This window comes from Agelaius phoeniceus, unplaced genomic scaffold, assembly GCF_051311805.1.
Source record: "Agelaius phoeniceus isolate bAgePho1 unplaced genomic scaffold, bAgePho1.hap1 Scaffold_113, whole genome shotgun sequence".
NCBI classification, from domain to species: domain Eukaryota; kingdom Metazoa; phylum Chordata; class Aves; order Passeriformes; family Icteridae; genus Agelaius; species Agelaius phoeniceus.
The window spans coordinates 1,761,502-1,779,950 of NW_027509877.1; the positions used below are offsets into that span (position 1 = coordinate 1,761,502).

Below are 18,449 nucleotides of genomic sequence, written 5' to 3' on the forward strand. Positions count from 1 at the left end.
CAGGCTGTCCTACGGTGTCCCTGCCCTGCGCCTCTGTCCCTGCAGGCTGTCGGCATCCCCCGGCTGCCCCACCTGGCTGGCCCCTTCCTTTGCTGACAGCTCTGCCTCCTGCCTGCCTCTGCCTGCCCACACAAAGCCTTGGGCTGCTCCAGGCTCCTGCTGGGGGACGTGCTGCACCACAGCCCTGCCCTGCCAGGGAAATTCCTTTCTGCTGCTGCCCGGTCTGGGCCTCCCCAGGCGCCCTTGCTGCCATTATTTCCTTCTCATGCTTATATCCTCTAGGAAGAAAAGCTCCAGCCTCTCTGAAACCACCCTTCAGCCCCTGCCAGGCTACTCCTGTTCTGTCCTCAGTCTCCACCCTACTGAGCCCAGAACCTGCAGCCTCTACCTGCGGGTTATGAGATGAGGCCTCCAAACCCCATCTTGGAAGATGTTTGGGTCCTCTCCAATGTCTGTGAAAATGGAAAAATAGTGGTCAAAGGTATTTTCTTACAAATTTTGCAGTGGCAGGACAAGGGTCAATGTGTCAAAAGTGGATGAGGCTGGCTTTCCATTTGTTAGAAGAAGAAAATAATTTACAATGATGAGAGTGGAACAAAACTGCAACTGTTTTTGCAGAGAGGTTGATGCACCATGCCGGGAATTGCCCAGGAGCAGGAGCTTTGTGCAACCTGACCCAGTGAAACACCCTGCCCTTCCCAAGGATGGAATTCCTGTTGTGTGGGTTCTCTGCTGTGCTGGGTGCCCTCACAAGGCTTGTGGCCAGAATGTCTGCTGAGGGCAGCCAGGCTGCTGCAGGGGCAGTGACCTCACAGCCATCACCATGGCAGCCCTGTCCCCTGGGCCTGGCTGTGCCCTTTCTCCTGCCCCTGCCTTGTCTCTGCTGGCATGAAGAGTTTTGTCATTCATATCTTGTCCCCAAGGTGCTGGGGCCAATGGCTTCCCAGTCAGGCTCCTGGAGCACAAGTGGCTTTTCAGAGCCCAGCCAGGAATGAGCCCTGAGGCAGCAGCTCTGCAGTGGTGGCCACCAGGCCGGGCTGCCAAGGGAGGCTTCTGGCCATGGCCTGCAAGCAGCTGCTGCTGCCAAGGTGCCTTTGGTGCCTCAGGCTCTCCCTGGCACAGCTCCCAGCACGGCACTCTGCCCTTGTGCCCGAGTCCTTCCCTGTGCTGGGGCTGGCCTGGGCCTTTTCCTGCAGCAGGACCTGCCCTGCTGATGTCACAGGAAAGGCAGCTCCTGCTGGAGCCGGAGGCTCTGCCTGCAAAGGGCTCCAACAATTCCAGCAAGGCCCTGTTGACTTCAAAATTGCTTCCTAGAGCACAATATTCTAATAATTGTTATAGCTCCTGTACTGTGGAGTAAATAACTGTGCTAGTGATCTTTCCATCTGATCATGATCAGAATCAATCAGAGGTGTATTTTTACTAATTTATTGGGTATTCTATCATTAATCCTGTAGGACAAATTGTGTTAAAGTTCAATTTCACCTGTCCAATGCTTTCGACCTTTGAGAAAGTCAGGGGCAGGAATGTGATCCAGCCGCTGCCAGTCTCCTCTTTTAGAAGGAATTTGAGAAGTCTAGGGGTCCTGCAGAGGTTTGAGGATCCATGGTGGCTGCTGGGTGTCATTTCTCCATCTCACGTCTCAGCAGGAGTTTCTCCAATAAAGAAATAAAGCTTTTGCCTGAAGCTCCCACTGTGCCCATGACAGGAACCCCTGTGAGTGTCGGGGACATCCCGGCTCTTTGGCAGCCTGGGGACTCCTGGGATGTCACCGTGGAGCCCCCGTGAGTGCCTGTGACAGATCGGTGCCTTTGCAGCCCAAGGTGCCCTGGGATGTCACCATGGAATGGCTCTGACTGCCTCTGACCACAGGGCTCTTTATCATCCCAGAAAGCCCTGGGAGGTCTCCATGGAGCCCCTGTCTGTGCCTGTGACATTCCAGCTCTGGAACAGCCTGGAGACTCTTGGAAAGATCCCATGGAGCCCCTCTGAGTGCCTGTGACAAATCTGATCCTTAGCAGGAACCATCACCAGCCCCCTGTTGCTATGGTCAGTTTCCACGGCAACCACCACCAGTCCCCTGTTGCTATGCTCAGTCCCTTGGCAGCTCCATGGAGACCCCATGCCAGGGGTGGTTGCCATGGACACCAGCTCAGGCCTGCAGCCAGAGCCCGTTGCCATGGCAACCATTGGCAGCCCCATCCCCAGGCTCATGGGATCTAAGAACCACATAATTGGCTGAGCTTGGAGGGACCCATCAGGATCCTCCAGTCCAACTGCTGGCCCTGCACAGGACACCCCAACAATGCCAGCCTAGGCCTGGCAGCGTGGCCCTAACGCTGCTGGAGCTCAGAGAGCCCTGGAGCTGGGACCCTTCCCTGGGGAGCCTGGCCAGGGCCCCAGCAGCCTCTGGGCAAAAACCTTTTCCTGACATCCAACCTGAGCCTGCCCCGACTCAGCTGCAGCCCTTCCCTCCACTCCTGTCCCTGGGCACCAGAGGGAAGAGGTTCCCACAGCCCCGGCCAGGGACCCGCTCCCAAGGCGGCTGCCATGGCCACCAGGGCTGGCACCAGCTGGGATGCTCGGTTTCCACGGGCCGGGCTTCAGGAATGGGATTCCCCAATTTCCTGCTCCCGCTAAAACCGCGCTGCCCTCGCTGCCCTCCCGCCTCCCATGGGAAAGCACAAAAGGCAAAGATCCGAGGCTGGGAAAAGAACAATTTATTGGGAACAGCAACAAGATAAGGAACAAACAGGAATAAAAACAATATTGTCAACAGAAAGAATAAGAAAAACTATTTACAGGGAAAACTACAACATCAACAACTGTCTGCCTGGCCACGTATTTCATCCTGTCTGGAAAGGACACCCTTCTCCTCTGGGAGAGAGAGAGAGAGTCCCTTTCCTGCCCCTGGCAATGTCCTCAGGTGGGAGTGAATGTAATGACAGGGCCATGGCCAGACCCTCACATTCTGCCATCCCACATCAGGTCATTGGCAGGGGCAGGAAAAGGTGCAGGTGTCTTCCTAGCATGGATCACAGGGAACATGGATCACGGGGGCTCTTCCCAATGTGGGTTCTCCCATGGGGGATGAAGCTGGAGTGGTGCATGAAGCTGTTCCTGCAATCGAGGCATTTGCAGGGCTTCCCTTACTGGTGGCTCCGTTGGTGTCTTGTCAAATGAGAACTTCTGGTGAAGCTCTTCCCACACTTGGGACACTCGTAGGGCCTCTCCCCAGTGTGGATGCGCTGGTGGGTGAGGAGGGTGGAGTTGTGCTTGAAGCCCTTCCCACAGTCAGGGCAAAGGAAGGGCCTCTCCTGGGTGTGAATCCGCTGGTGTTGGAGGAGATGGAAGCTGGTGTGAAACCTCTTCTGACACTGGGGACACTCGTAGGGCCTCTCCCCAGTGTGGATGCGCTGGTGCCTGATGAGGTGGGATTTCTGCTTGAAGCCCTTCCCACAGTCAGGGCAGAGGAAGGGCCTCTCCTCTGAGTGAATTCGCTCATGCAGGTGGAGACTGGAGCTGGTCTGAAACCTCTTCCCACACTTGGGACACTTGTAGGGCCTCTCCCCAGTATGGATGCGTTGGTGCCTGATGAGGGCAGAGCTGCAGCTGCAGCCCTTCCCACACTCCCCACACTCGTAGGCCCATTCCCCAGTGTGGATCATCTGGTGGCGGATCAGGGTGCTGCTCTGTCTGAAGCTCTTCCCACACTCCAAGCACTTGTGGGGCTTCTCCCCATCATGAAACTGCTCAGGGACCACCAGCTCTGAGCTCTGGCTGAAGTTCTGTCCACCTTCCTGGATCAGGGTGGGTCTTTCCTCCACAGAGCACCCTGGGCTGGGTTTGGTGCCCCTTCTCCTGTGGAAACTCTGGGGCTTTTCCTCCCCATTAGAATTCTGCAACGTGGAGCCACTAAAAATGGCCTCTTCCATGAGGTTCTGCTGTGGGGATTTGTCCTCCCTGGTCTTCATCCTCAGCTCCTTGTCTGGGGGAGGAAGGACAAGGAGAAGATGGTATTTGCCTCCATGCCACAGGGAAGGGGAAGGAGATCCCCCCAGAGCATCCCTGGCAGGACGGGGTTGGCAGCAGGGTTGTCCTGCAGCCAGGGGCTGTGCTGGGCTGGGAGATGGAGCAGGAGAGAGGGGGAAAGGGGCACTGACTTCCTCCTCACCTGCCTGGGTATCCCAGGCTCCTTCCTCTTCCTCACAGCCTCCTTCTCTTTTGAGTCAAGGTTTTGGAATGGGAAATCCTGTTTTGGGAACCAAACAAAGGGTGCTCACATTGTCTTTTTACAGGATTTAAAGGAAACCTGGGGGAGAGTCTAAGCCAGAATTATAATTTAATAAGAAAATGAAGATCAAGGCAGTGATACAGAAATACTGCCTTAAACAGACAGAGTCAGGATATAACCTGACACCCTGTTGCTCAGGGTGGTGGCAGCAGTCCCATTAAATGGTGGCTGCAGTCCTGTTGGAGTGATGAACGTGATTCTGTCCAAGCAGTGATCCTGTAGAAGGGTCTGGTCTTCCTCTGGAGGTCCAGTGGTGGTTCTGGAGCTCTTGTCCTCTGGGAATCCAGCAGGCAAGCTGCTCCTGGTGTTGCAAGGCTCAGCTTATATCCAGGTAGGAATGCTTGGATCCTCCCGCTGGGCGGAGCATCCCACAGTGGGATGATGGAATTTGATCAGTCCTGCAGTGACACTCAATGGCCCATTCACAGAAGATATCTCCCCTGGAGGGCGTTATCAGGGCTGAGTCATGGAAGAGATAAAGAGATAAAGAACACTGCCCCACCTGTTTATAGCAGTTGATGAAGATGGGGATTGAAAACATGCATTAGGTTCCATTTTACATTGCAACCTGAAACAGTGGGGTAATCCCTGCTCAGGGGGTGAACACCACCCCCCTTTCCCAAACTGGCTCAGGTGTAAAACCCCCACCCCGGGAAGGCCACACACACAGGGGACAATGTCACACTTGCCCTGCCCCAGGGCAGGTCTCTGTCCCTGTCACTCCCTTGCTCTCCCCCACTTTTTCTTTGCAACTCTCTCTCTACCTCACATTTACTGTTTAATGAAATCCACCTTAGTTTTGGTCTTGTTAGCACCTTAATTGGGGCAGAGGCATCTCTCTGAAAATATTGTTATCCAGATTGCAAGATTATTTTGGCACAGTGAGTTCACTGCACTGTTGTCTGTCCCCAGGTGCCTTTGACAACAGCATGGTTCCCTCCACTGAGGAGGTTGTGGTTTTTTCTGGAAGAACTCTTGGAAACTTGGACACAGTCCCTCCTTCATCCTGGGGAACTTATGGGAGAAATTATGAAGAAAATGGCTGTTCTGGGTGGCCAGGGAAAAAGAAAATATTTTCTTGTCCTTCCTTGAAAAGTTTTTTAAAATAACTGGAGAAGAGGGAGCAAATTATATCAGAGTGACTGATAAAGTTCATTTACTCAAAGTTGAGGAGCACAAGGCTGCTAAAAGTCCCACAGGAAGCCCAGCTCAAGTAGCTAAATTCCCCAGTAACTCCAGCCAGGGATCTCCGGGAGGATTTTTTTGGAGCGTGTTCGGAGCCGGCAGATCCCAGACTCGAGCCCTGGATATCTCCGGGCTCCCTAAGAGGAGCTTTTGCAGGGGCAGAGGAGCCGCGATCGCCCCTCGGGAGGGTCCCGGGGGGTCCACGTGGGGATGGCCCGGTACCGACGGGGCGGGACATTGGTTTTGGGTATCCCCGTGAGAGCCGGGGCTGTGGAACGGGGGACCCCCGGGGCGGGGAGAGGGGAAGGGGCAATACCGGAGCTGGGGCACCCCCGGCAGCCCGGAGATGAGGCGGGCACGGGACCCCCTGACCCTGACAGGGGCGTGTCCTGGGGTGACTTCATGATGCTCGTGCCCCATCGGTCCCTTTAGCCCAGAAATGAGTTCTGCACCTTTAAGGCTGGTTCTGAGAGCCAAGGGGAGGACGAAGAAGCTGCAGTTTGTTTTCATACACTGCACTCACTCCCACACATTCTGGCTCCTGGATGGACAGAGGGCGGGACAGAGCTCTCCTTTGCTTTTAGTTACTTTTTAGCTCTCTGAGGCAGAGATGTTCCCGGACTGTGATTTTTCTTTTTCTTTGTTGCTGTTTAAACCTGCTCTAAACTGAACACCCAGAACACCACCGGCAGCTCCCACCTGTGGCCCACCTGGCCAAGCCTGGGCTGCAGCATTTCCAGCACTGCAGAGACTGATAAGAGACTGATAAGAGACTGATAAGAGACTGAGTGAGCTGAGCTACAGCCCAAGGAGGGACATTTTGAGTTCATCATCTCCTTTGGAGCAGCGAGAAGTCTTATTGTTTAATATTGTTCATTTGTTGTGCTGGTGAATGCTTTGCCTGGTAAATAAAAAGATTTTTTCCCCTTTTCTCTGAGGAAATCTTTTCTTGATCGGGCTGGGGTAGGGGCCGCTTGTATTTGCTTTCTAGAGGAAACTCGTTTGGAGATTTTCTGCAAAATTTGCTATAAACCAGGACAGGGCGGTGGGAAGAGGGGGGGAGCCCAAGTGGCTGGTCTGGGGTGAGGCTGGAGAAGGGGACCCCAAACCTCCCCAGAATCCCTAAGCAGGACCCTGGAGAGGGGGGATCCCAACGACCCTTGAGGATCCCCAGTAGCCCTGAGATGGGGGACCACCAGAACCCCGGAGGGATGAGACCTGACATGGGACACTCCTGGTGGCTTTGTTTTATTCAGTCTTGATTTCTGGAGGTTTTTATGGATACCAGATGACTTCTAGAGATGGACTTGGGTGGGAGGAATCCCCAAAAAAAGGCATTCACACCCTGTTTTTCCCCAAACCAGGATTTTCCCCAAACCATCCCACAGTGACATCCCCCATGTCCTGCTCTGGGTGAGCTCAGTCCCAAACCTGACCCTGATCCTGGTCTCAATCTCACTCCATGTTTAGAAACACTCACAGTTCTGTATTTAATCTCATCCCAGTACCAGACTCGTCTAGCCCCAGACCCAATCCCAACCCCAGCCCTAAAGCCAATCCCATGTCTAGCCCTAACGCCAATCCCAGCTCTAATCCAAATCTCAGCCCCAACTCCAAGCCCAGCCCCAATTCCAGCCCCTTCCTAAATCCTCAGCCCCAAACCAAATCCCAGGTTCAGCCCTTCTGGGGCTTTGGGGGTGTCTCTGTCCCTGTGACCCCGATGATGTTTGGGTGGGGTCACAGCGGGGCTGAGAGGGACAGAGACCCCCCCGGCCTCCCCAGGGGTGAGAAGGTGGCAGAGCCCCCCCAGCCCCGAGCAGCCTCAGCAGTGAGAGGGACACAGAGCCCCTGGTGCCCAGCCCTGCACAGGCATTGCCTGAGGCCAGAGGGATGGAGACCCCCCGAGCATCCCCCAGGGCAAGGGGACAGAGACCCCTGAGCATCCCCTGGGCTGAGAGGGACAGAGACTGCCCCGAGCACCCCCTGGCACAGGGGTGAGAGGGAGGGAGACCCCCCAGGCATTCCCTGGGTGAGAATGATGGAGACCCCTGGGGAATGGCCTGGGGTGACAGGGACAGGGACACCCCTGGGGAATGGCCTGGAGTGACAGGGATGGGGACAAACCCTCCCAAGCCCCTCTCAAGCATCCCCCAGTCTGAGAGGCTCAGTGACCCCTTGAGCATTCCCTGGGCACTGGACAAAGTGAAGTTGTTTCTTGACAAAAATCAAACTTAACCCTACAGAAAATGCCTTGAATTTGCTCTTCCCACAAGTAACTTCTGGTGGAAACGCAAACAAATGGCAAAATTTAATAAACTGACAGTAGAAGCGATTCTGTGGCAATTCCAAAATCCATTGGTCCTGCAGAGCTCCAGCTCAGCTGCTGGCACATTCCAATTTTTAATTTGGGTAGTTTTTGGGGTGAGGGTAGTAAGCTGGCCAAGCTGCAGGGGCCCCCTTTGATCTTCGAGGGGATCCCTGCCCACAGCCTGTCACCACAGATGAGAAACACTCCCTTGGGAAGCACTCTGGGAAATGGAGAGGACTTAGATAATGTTTTGGCAGTATAATTGCACCAGTCAACATCATTGTATCTCTTATCATTTGGTGATATATCTTTTCTCACTGTCATCTGTGGTTCAGGTTTCTCATGCCAATTTTGTTGGGGTGGCTCATAGAAAAAGTTGACACAAGAAGTCGCTTTGAGGAGCCCGGTAGGTCTAGTTCTTGGAGGTCCTGTGGTGCATGGGGTAAGATCTTCATCCACTCGTCCCAGGTGTCTACCAGGGTGGGCTTCTTACCTGCACAGGGATATTCATTTGGCGACAGGGGGATTCCCACCAGACATGTAGACAGCGGGTCTTTTGCAGCTCCCATGGCCATGCAAAAGTTATCCTGCTTGAGAGATTTCCCCAGTGTGACCCATAGGTTTTCTGTTGGTTGTGGCACGACCCATCCAACCGCTCTTTGGATGCACAGGAGCACAGTGACGGTGGCAGCAGCTGTTAAGGTATTTCGGGGTGTCCTGGGAGTGGCCATCTGGTCCTCCACTGAGTCAGGTATCGACTGTTCGAGCACTGATAGAAACATGAATGGTCAAGTTAGTTGTCACTGTAATTTTCTTCATTTTATGCCTATTGTAGGGAGAGTGAGGGATTGGCAATTGGGGCAGGTGGAGACAATTGCCTTGGCTTGGTCTTTGGAAATCTTAAATTAACGTACTAAAGCTGGAGCATTCTGAGGGAAGAATGCATGGCTTAGACGAGCCTGTTGAAAGACATGTGGTGCAGCGGGGGAAATGTGGGTGGCACTTGCTGCCATTGCTAACAAGTCTGCTCTCCGGTTGCCCTCAGTGATGTATCTTGGCAGCTCTGTGTGCGACCAGACGTGCAGGATGTGATAAGGTTGCTCTCTATGGGAGATGAACCAAATTAATTAAAAGAGCAAGCTGTAGAATTTTTTATTTTGGACTTCCTTGAGCAGGGCACGCTCTGCCCGCTCTGCTATCCCAGTGACATATGCAGAATCTGTGACTGAATTGAAGGGTGGTTGGAATGTTCGAAACGCCCTCACAGCTGCAGCAAGTTCTGCAGTCTGGGGGGAACCTTCAACAACCTGGATATCAGACTCCCACTTCTGATAGTCCAGGTCCCTCCAGGTGAACACTGACTGGTGAGATTTGCCTGAACCGTCAGTGAACTCCGTGATAGAGTTTTTGAGTGGAGTTTTACTTTTATCTGATTTTGGGGCCAAATGCAGTGAATCTTTAAAAAGTCTGTGTTCAGGATAATGACTTGAAATTTTTGTGGGATAGCTGTTGAATGAAATTTGCAGATGTTCATTTGTTTGTAATAGAGAATCCAGTTGTTCCAAAGTATAAGGGAGGTAAATGCACACCGGATCACAAGCTGCGAGGGTCCGGAGGCGATGTCGGCCTTTACTAATATGTTTGGCTACAAGTTCTGGTGGGCTGGTAACTGTTTGATGTGGTTGGTGCGGCAGAAAAAGCCACTCAATGATGATGATGATGAGTGGGGTTTTTGAAGTATCATCCCACTGAAAGAGCAGCCCATGGAAGTTTGGGCACTTACCAAAAATACCGAGGCTGAGGGGAAGGGACCAGTCTGTCCGATGTGCCTGGTGGTGTTTGATGGCGCTGGCGACTCTCTCCAAAGCCTCCCAGGCTTCTGGCATTAATGAGCGTGGGGAAGCCAGGTCGCCGTCTCCTCGTAGAAGGTCAAAGAGCGGTGCCAGATCTTCTGTGGTGAGGCCCAGGAGAGGTCGGATCCACGTGATGACGCCGCACAGCTGTTGCGTGTCTCTTAATGTCTGGGGGTGCTCGTTGATGGACAGAGTTTGAGGCACGATGGTCCTTCCTGTGATTAAAAACCCGAGGAACTTCCATGGGCTCCATAGCTAGATTTTTCCCTGAGCTATCTGAAAACCCGCGCTTTCGACAGCTGCAACAGTCGTGGAAAGTGCTGCGTCTGAGTAAGACTTGGTGGAAGCACAGATTAGTACGTCGTCCATGTAATGTAGGTGTGAGACTCTGTCCGAAGTTTCTCTCATCTGCCTCACAATCATCATTGGGGACCACTGAAGAAAAGCCCCTTGTGTGAAGTTTCTGGCCCTGTTGGAGAAAGTTACATGCCAAGGGCCCCGAGACCTGAGCCCAGCTCCTGGCATTGCTAAGCTATTGTTCACAGGTGTGTTTGCTGTATGCTACACTGAACCCAATGAAAGGAAGAAGGGGGCCCCTTGCCTTTTTGCAACAATAGCCTTGGAAGTTGTCCCACCTCTCGGCCTGGCTGGACTTCTCCTGAGTTTTGGGTGGTCCCCCACAGAAGACCCCTCACTTGTCTTACAACCGCCGTGACAGACAGACTGAGATGTACAAGGCCTCTCCATCAAAGACCGAGACATGAAATCCCTATGTGAAAAGGCCCCCCCACACTCTTTCCAAGGACTGGCACTGAGACCCCTAACCTGGGGGAGGTGTGTGGGGGAGGCAAGCTAACCACAGCAAGATGGATGTTGCAGGTGCGAGCAGTGGACCAAGAAGACGATGGCTCTCACCCACTGCAGAGAACATGGACTGCGTGTACCCTTCTCTAAATACCATTTTTTCTCCCAAAAATACAATAGACTACCTTTGATTCAGTTTCAAGTTTTACCCCTTCCCCCATCAAAAAAAAGAGTATAATAAGAGTTCGGATGAACTGCAACCCTGAGATCTCCCCAGACTTTACCTGGTGAACTCCATTGGCTGGACATCAAAGGACTTCGCCGTTCTATGTTTGGTAGCTCTATACCTTCCTTTCTCTTCCTCCCTCTTTTTCCCTTTTCCCCAATTCCTTCCCAATGCGTTTTGTTGTGGTTATTCAATCAAGGTGCATTTGTTTTGATTATCGCTGCAACCCCCTGTACCGTGTCGGTGTTTTTTGCACTCTTAGATCAACCCACGAACTATCACGAAAAGCGTTCGTAAGGATGGATTGTGACACTTGCATACATACTATAGAAACCTTCTATCAAACCTTAAAAATTCTCTACAAATTCATTTCCAACATTACTGGGTCTGGCACCGCCCAGATCTGGTATTTGCTGCCACCTCCAGGGCCCAGATCTGGAAATTCCCTTGTTCCAGCAGAGCCAAGTCCCGCAATTTTCTGGTAAAGAAAGCCAAAATCTGGCAATTTCCCACTGCTGACACTGGCAATGCCAAGATCTGGTGTTTGCTGCCACCGCCCGTACCCCAGTCTGGACATACTCGGTTCCAACACAGCCCAAGTGCAGCAGTTTTTTGGAAAAAGAAGACAAAACGCAGCAATTTCCTGGTGCCAAGACTGTCACCACCCAGACCTGGTGTTTGATGGCACTGCCCATGCCCAGATCTGAACATTTCCCTGTGCCACCACAGCCCAAGTACAGCAATTTGCTGGCAAAGAAAGTCATACCCAGGAAAATACCTGGTGCCTACACTACTCCGATATCATGTGTGCTGACACCGCCAGTGCCCAGATCCGGAATTTTTCAGATGCCTGCACAGCACAATTCCAGCAGTTTGCTGGCACAGAAAGGTCACATTTGGCAATTTTCCAGTGCCAGCACATTCCCCACCAAGATTTGGTGTGCGCTGGAACTGCCAGTGCCCTCATCTGGCAATTTCCCAGTGCTGGCACAACCCAAATGCAGCAATTTTCTGGCAAAGAAAGCCCAAACTGGGCAGCTTCCTGGTGCTGCCACCAGCACCACTGTCTCTGTCTCCCTGGGAGCCTCTCAGGAGCCCTGGGCCAGTCCCGAGTCGGCAGACACCGGGGGCAGCCCCGACACGGCCGACAGTGGGGAGACACTCTCTGTGCCCCGAGGGTACTGAGGGCACCTGGGCTGGCCGCCTGTGCAGCACAAGAGACACCAGAGACATCGGTAGAAGATAAAGGGCCGACTCTTAGCAGGGGTTAATCCAAGGTTTTATTCCAGGTGTCCCAAAGGAGCCCCTACACCTCAGGGGCCTCCTGCCGAGAGCCCGGGAGATGTGCCAAGGTTACATTTAAAGGGAGGTGGAAACCCAAAGTAGATAACATTTGACTAACCAAGAAGTGACCCTAAGGGATGGGTACTGGGGGATAGACATTTAGGACAGCATATGGGGCAGGGCTTGGGGGGCTGACCCCTGGCCTCTGGCTAATCACTCGACATCCTGGACCGAAGCTTCTGGATGGAGGGGATGGGATGCTGAGTGATTGACAGAGAGCCAGGGTGGGGATTTGGGGATGATCTCAGCAAGGGCAAAGGATTACACAGGGAAAGGGAGGGGGGTACCATCTGGGATGAACCATTTGGGAAAAATACGGGGATTCAAAACCAAAACTATTACAAAGTATTACAAAGTATAAAAACACACTACAACACACCACCCAGATCTGGTGCCTGCTGCGCAAGTGCCCAGATCCAGAAATTTCCCAGTGCTGGCACAGCCCAAGTCCAGCAATTTGCTGGCACAGAAAACCAAAATCCGGCAATTTCCTGATGCCAATACAGGCGCCCAGACCTGGTGTTTGCTGCCACTGCCAGTGCTCACATCTGGATATTTCCCCGTTCTGGCAGAGCCAAGTCCAGCAATTTTCTGGCAAAGAAAGCCACAATCTGGCAATTCCCTGCTAGCGTCATTGGCAATGCCAAGATCCGGTGTTTGCTGGCACCACCAGTGCCCAGATGCGGGAATTTCCCGGTGCCGGCACAGCCCGAGTCGAGTAATTTTCTGGTAAAGAAAGCAAAAACCTTGCAAATACCTGGTGCTGGCCCCACCCAGATCTGGTGTTTGCTGGCACTGCCAGTGCTCAGATCCAGCAGTTTCCCAGTGGCAGCACAGCCCAAGTCCAGCAGTTTGCTGGCACAGAAAGACAAAACCCGGCAATTTTCTGGTGTCACCACCGGCACCACCTAGATCTGCGGTTAGCTGGCACCGCCAGTGCCCAGATCTGGCAATTTCCCTGTGCCAGCACAACCCAAATGCAGCAATTGTCTGGCAAAGAAAGCCAAAAGCCGGCACCACCCAGATCTGGTGTGTTGGGGTTGGTTTAAAAGAAGAAGGAGACCTTGGCTTAAGGCCGTGGGATAACCCTCTTTAGTTGGGGTCAGCAGGAGCTCCCGCCCATAATCCTCTTGTTCAATTATGTAGACTGCTACTAGAAAGTTTTGAGTTATCTTTGCTACCGTTGGTTAATTTTACTGCAAAAATTGTAATATTCATAATCCTTCCTTCCTCTTGGATCCTTCCCTCAGATCCCACCTTAACCCCTCCCCATATATAAATGGATAAATATCCCTGCAGGACCCTGGACCCAGGCTTTTTTCTGTTTTGCTCTCTGTACTGTGCACACCGTCCTGTTTGTTGTGTTTGCCTTCATTAAAGTTCTGTTTCCAGACAAGCAGATGAAAGCAGTCTCTCTCTGTAAAGTGGCCAGAGCTGGTTCTCAGGGAAACCACTGGCCAATGGTCTGGACGAGGACCAGAAGGTTTCACTGGTGTTTGCTGGCACCACCAGTGCCCAGATCTGGAAATTTCCCTATTCTGACACAGCCCAAGTGCAGCAGCAATTTACTGACACAGAAATCCAAAACCCAGCAACTTTCTGCTACTGGCTCTGGCACCGCCCACATCTTGTGTTTGCTGCGCCAGTACCCAGATTTGGAAATTTCCCGATGCCAGCAGAGCCCAAATCCGGCAGATTTCTGTCGCTGCCAACGACACCACCCAGATCTGGTGTTTGCTGGCAGCGCCAACGCCCAGATCTGAAAACTTCCTGGTGCCAGCACAGCCCAAGTCCAGTGATTTGCTGGCACAGAAAGCCAAAAGTTGCAAATTTGCAGGTTCTGGCTCCACCACCATCCAGATCTGGTGTTTGCTGGGACTGACAGTGCCCAGATTTGGAAATTTCCCAGTGCCTTCACAGCCCAGGTCCAGCAATTTGGTTTTAGCTAGCTTAGGCAGAGAAGTTCCTGGGACTGTGACTTTCCTTTTTCTTGGAACTGTTTAAACCTGCTCTGGACTGAAAACCCAGAAAAACACCGGCACCTCACACCTGTGGCCCACCGAGGTCTGGGACGCTGCATTCCAGCACCAGAGGGACTTAGAAGAAACCGAGTGAGCCAACTACAACCCACAAAAAGCACCTTCTGAATTTGCCATCTCTTCAGCACTGTCAGATGTTTTATTTAATATTATTCATTTTTCATGTTTGGGAATACTTTACTTGATAAATAAACTGGGTTTCTTTTCGCTTTTCTTGAGGGAAGTCTTTTCCTGAACTAGTAAGGGGAGAGGCCACTTGAACTTGCTCTCTAGACGGACCCCTTTTGGAGGTTTCCTCCCAAAATTTGCCCTAAACCAGCACAAACAGTCACAATGGAAACTTCACCAGTAGCACAACACCCCAGCCCACCAGGAAAAGAAAGGACATGTAAAGTTCTCCAAACATTTGTCCTGCTTTGCTGCAAAAGTCCTGCTGCAGACACTGTGAAGTGTGGAAAGCCAAGAGAAGCTGCAGCTGGTGGCAAATCTTGGGACAGAAGCTTGACCTTGTTCTCCAGGAGAGATTCTTGGCAAGAGCAGACAGGAGAAGATTCCTGGAAAACTGAAACAGCTTTCCAGAAGGGAAATGAAAATGAAAGGAACAATCCAAGATCTTTTCCTCTATTTATTTCTATGCTCCCCTTTTCCATGTTGCACTACTTCTCCATCCCAGTAATTCCAGATGCACCGCACCTCTAAGATCGGTGGCTTAATGATTTTTAGACCCTCTAAAATACCATGAGCCACAGTTTTCCTTCCCCTGTCTTTACTGGAAGGCAACACTGGAGATGTAAGTGCAGTGCTGGGCTCAGGTAGGAATCCTACCCCAAGGGAAGGTGTCCCAACAGTGTTTGACCCTCAGCCAGGCCAATGCAGAGCAGCAAGCGAGGGCATTGCTGTGCCAGTGTGCAGGAGTCAGGGCTCTGCACCTGGGCTCAAGGCTGCAAAGTTCCCGTGTTTGGACAGACTCAGGGGCTGTGCCCGGGGCGCGCGGAGCTCGAACGTGGGGCTCGTGGGGCGAGCAGGGAACGGACACGGGGACGAACGGCCCCGGTGCTTCAGTTGCAGCGGCGGCAGCGGCGGCAGCAGCAGCAGCGGCGGCAGCAGCAGCAGCGGCGGCAGCAGCAGCAGCGGCGGCAGCAGCAAAACAGATATTCTAGAGCACTCTTTCTCTTTCTCTCTTTCTTCCTCTTTCTCGATCTTTCCCGCTGCCGGGCACCCTTCTCCCGGGGTCCTTTGCCCGGCGTCCCTCTCCTCTCCCCGCCTCCCTCTCCTCTCCCCGCCTCCCCCTCTCCCCTGCCGGGCCGGGCCATGCCCCCGGCCCGCCCCCGGCCCCGGGCGGGGCTGCCCCGTGCCCGGCCCCGCCCGTCCCGCCGCGGTCTCGCCTCCGCCCGGCTCTGGCCGTACTGGCGGTGGCGCTGCTGGGCGGGCATCAGTGCCTGGAGCTGGGGCGGCATCGCCGCCCTTTGCCTCGGCCTGGCCCAAGCCCGGCCCCGGCCCCGAGGCAGGCTCCAGCCCCGAGCCCGGCCCCGGCCCCGGCCCCGGCCCCGGCTCCTCCCGGGGCCCGCGGAGGACACAGGCGGCTCGGCCGCTGCCGCCGCCTCCGCTGCGGCTTCCCCGGCCCGAGCTCCAGCTCTCGGCAGCGCGGCCGCCGGCCCCGAGCCTCCCGTGCCGCGTTCCGAGGAGCGAACGCCTGGGCATGGCCGGCCCGGGGCGGCTGAGGGGCGCTCGGGGGCCGTTGCTGGCCCCGGGCCGAGCGCTGACAGCCGCGTCCCGCCCGCAGGGACGGCGCACGAGGCCCTGCAGGAGCGGCACCGCCTGGGTTCGCTGCTGGGGCGCGCTCCAGTCACAGCCATGGAGCACAGAGCCCCGACAGTGCCGAAGCTGGCCTGGCTGGAGGAACAGGAGGAAGAAGTCCCTGGAGCTGCCCCAGCACAGGAGACTGAAGAGGTGCTGCCATTCCATCCACCGCAGGAGGGTGAGTGGCAGAGCTGGGCTGCAGGGCTGGAGCCTGCAGCCAACTTGGCCCCATCCCGTCCCATCCCATTCCATCCCATCCCCTGGGCCATGCCCACGGACAGGACGGAAGAGGGGCCGGGCAGACACCCCGCAGGGGCCATGCTCCATCCCCCTGGAGCATCCCGGGGCTCTCCCTGCCTGGGCAGCGCAGGGCTGGGCTGTGTTCTCCGGCCTCTCCCGCAGCCCCTCAGCTCTGGCTGCGCTCGCTCTTTGCCAGATGCAGCCCTGGAGCACACAGAAGAGCAGGAACGCAGCCGTGGCCTCTTCCGCAGAACAGCGCAGGTACCTGCAGCCACCCCCACCTGGGCTGGGCCTGCTGTCCCTGCTCAGCCCAGCACCCTGCTTGGAGCACTCCATGCAACATCCCTGGCTTCTTGCCCTTCTCCTACAGCTCATTTGCGACTTCATCGGGAGCATTCGCCAGGGAGAGACCAGTGCCATGGGCACTGGGCTCACAGCACATTCGGAACTCCTCAATCATGAGACCAGTGCTGCCCTGCTGGATTTGCTCCTGGAGAAGGGTGTTGCCAGGCCAGAACAAGTAAGCAGCCTGGGGCCAGGCTTCAATTCCCCCATGAGTCCCGTGGCTTCCCCAGCTACGCCTGCTGGTCCCTGGGAGCCTTTGAGGCCATGGCAGTGCACTGGCAGAGGAAGCACTTCTCTGGGGACCCTGGGGACATTGCTCCTTCTGGCAGCTTTCCAAGTCTCCCCGTGCCTTCTCCAGGTGCCCGCCATGGTCAGGTACATTCACCGATGGCTCATGGCCAATGATTCTGCCGAGCACAGGCTGGACAAGACCCTGCTGAATCTCACCAGAGCAGACCCAGATGACGCAGTCCTGACGCTGCTGCGTGTGGCCCCGTCCTGTGACAGGTATGGGGCCCACCTGCCCAGAGGGCTCAGGCCTCCCCAGCCCATCAGCCTGTACAGCCTGGCCCAGGTGTCTGAGCAACAGAGAGTTCCAGGGCCCTCTGGCTGCTCCCTTTCCCAGCCCTGGCATGTCAGCCCCTGAGCCTGCTGCCATGCTCCCTTGCCGCCCCTCAGGGGCCTGTCCCCAGAGGGCTTGGCTGCCTGGCTGCTGCTGGCCAGGGCCAGTGGGCAGAGGCAGAGCGGGCGCTCAGCCCGGGCCCATAGGGATACCCAGGCCACGGTGCTGTGTCTGAGACCCCCCTGAGACAGAGCTCTCACCCCGCAGAGCTGCCATGGCCATGTGGAAGAGCATCATGTGCTCGCCCAGGACTGCGGAGCCAGTGCAGCTGATCCTCCTGGATGTGCTGGGGAGCTGGCCCAAGCACAGCCCATGCACCTCCGATGGGGACGAAACGGGTGTCTTTGGCCTGGCTGTGAGTTTCTCTAACTGGCCTTTGCTGGCCCCAAGGCTGCCTCTCCAGCAGCTCTCCATCCCTCTTCCCCCACTGCATCTGCCTGCTGCAGGCGCTGGCCTGAAACCTGGCCCAGGGGCAGCTCCAGGCCCAGCAGGCCCCGTGCTCCCCCTGACAAGGTCTCTGCGGGCCTCTCCCTGCCACGCTCGGGCCCTGCCACACGGACACCTCAGCACTGAGCGCTCTCTCGGGGGGCTTTGTCCTTTGCAGGCAACCGTGGTGGTGTGGAAGATCCTGCAGGAGCCCCGTGTCCCACGTGTAGTGATGCTGTATTTCCCCCACCTCTTTGTGCATCTGCTCTTCCAAGTGTTCTTCAGCACAGAAGAGATGCCAGAGGAGGTCGATACCTTCTGGAAGGAATGCCAGGAACAGCACGGCCTTGCCACCAGCCCCAACAGGTGCTCCATGCCAGTCCTCCTGTCCCTGCCATGTCCCTGGCCAGGAGCCAGTGCTGCCAGTGTGACCTGGGCTTTGCTGTGCACACAGGTTTGCAGTGCAGACCCTGAAGTCCCTGCTCTGCCTTTACCAGTGTGAGCACGTGGTGGTGTCAATGGAAGGCAAGCGTGGCTGGGACACGCTGCTCTGCGTTGATACCCACCACTATGCCGTGGCTCTGCTGGCCGGGTGAGCCCCCCCTTCTCCCCATTGCTCCTGGCATTTGTGCCCTGTGCCCGGGCTGTCCCACACAGTCCCCGTGGCTGTGGCCAAAGGGACGAGGGACAGCCAAGCAGACTGGAAAAGGCTGGGAAAGGAGGGTGCCCAGGAGCAGCCACATCTAAAAGGGCCCAGGTCCCCTAGCAGGGTGGTGGGGAAAGATAAGAAGTGTGTGAGTCAGTGCTGGGAGAGGCTTCCCCCCACCCCGGCTCAGGGTCTTAGTGCCATTTTCCACCTTCCAGGGAGATGCGCCAAGCATCCAGGCCCTTGTGTAAAAGGATCTTATGCTGCCTCCTTGAGATGCTCAGCAAAGAGATGCCATACTGGGATTTCCCTGCCCT

General features: G+C 55.1%; 1 protein-coding gene across 1 annotated transcript in view; it reads left to right on the forward strand.

Moving 5' to 3' along the window:
* Positions 1-18,449, forward strand: part of LOC143693004 (uncharacterized) — a 680,702-nt gene that overhangs the window by 439,174 nt on the left and 223,079 nt on the right. The window lies entirely within an intron of this gene.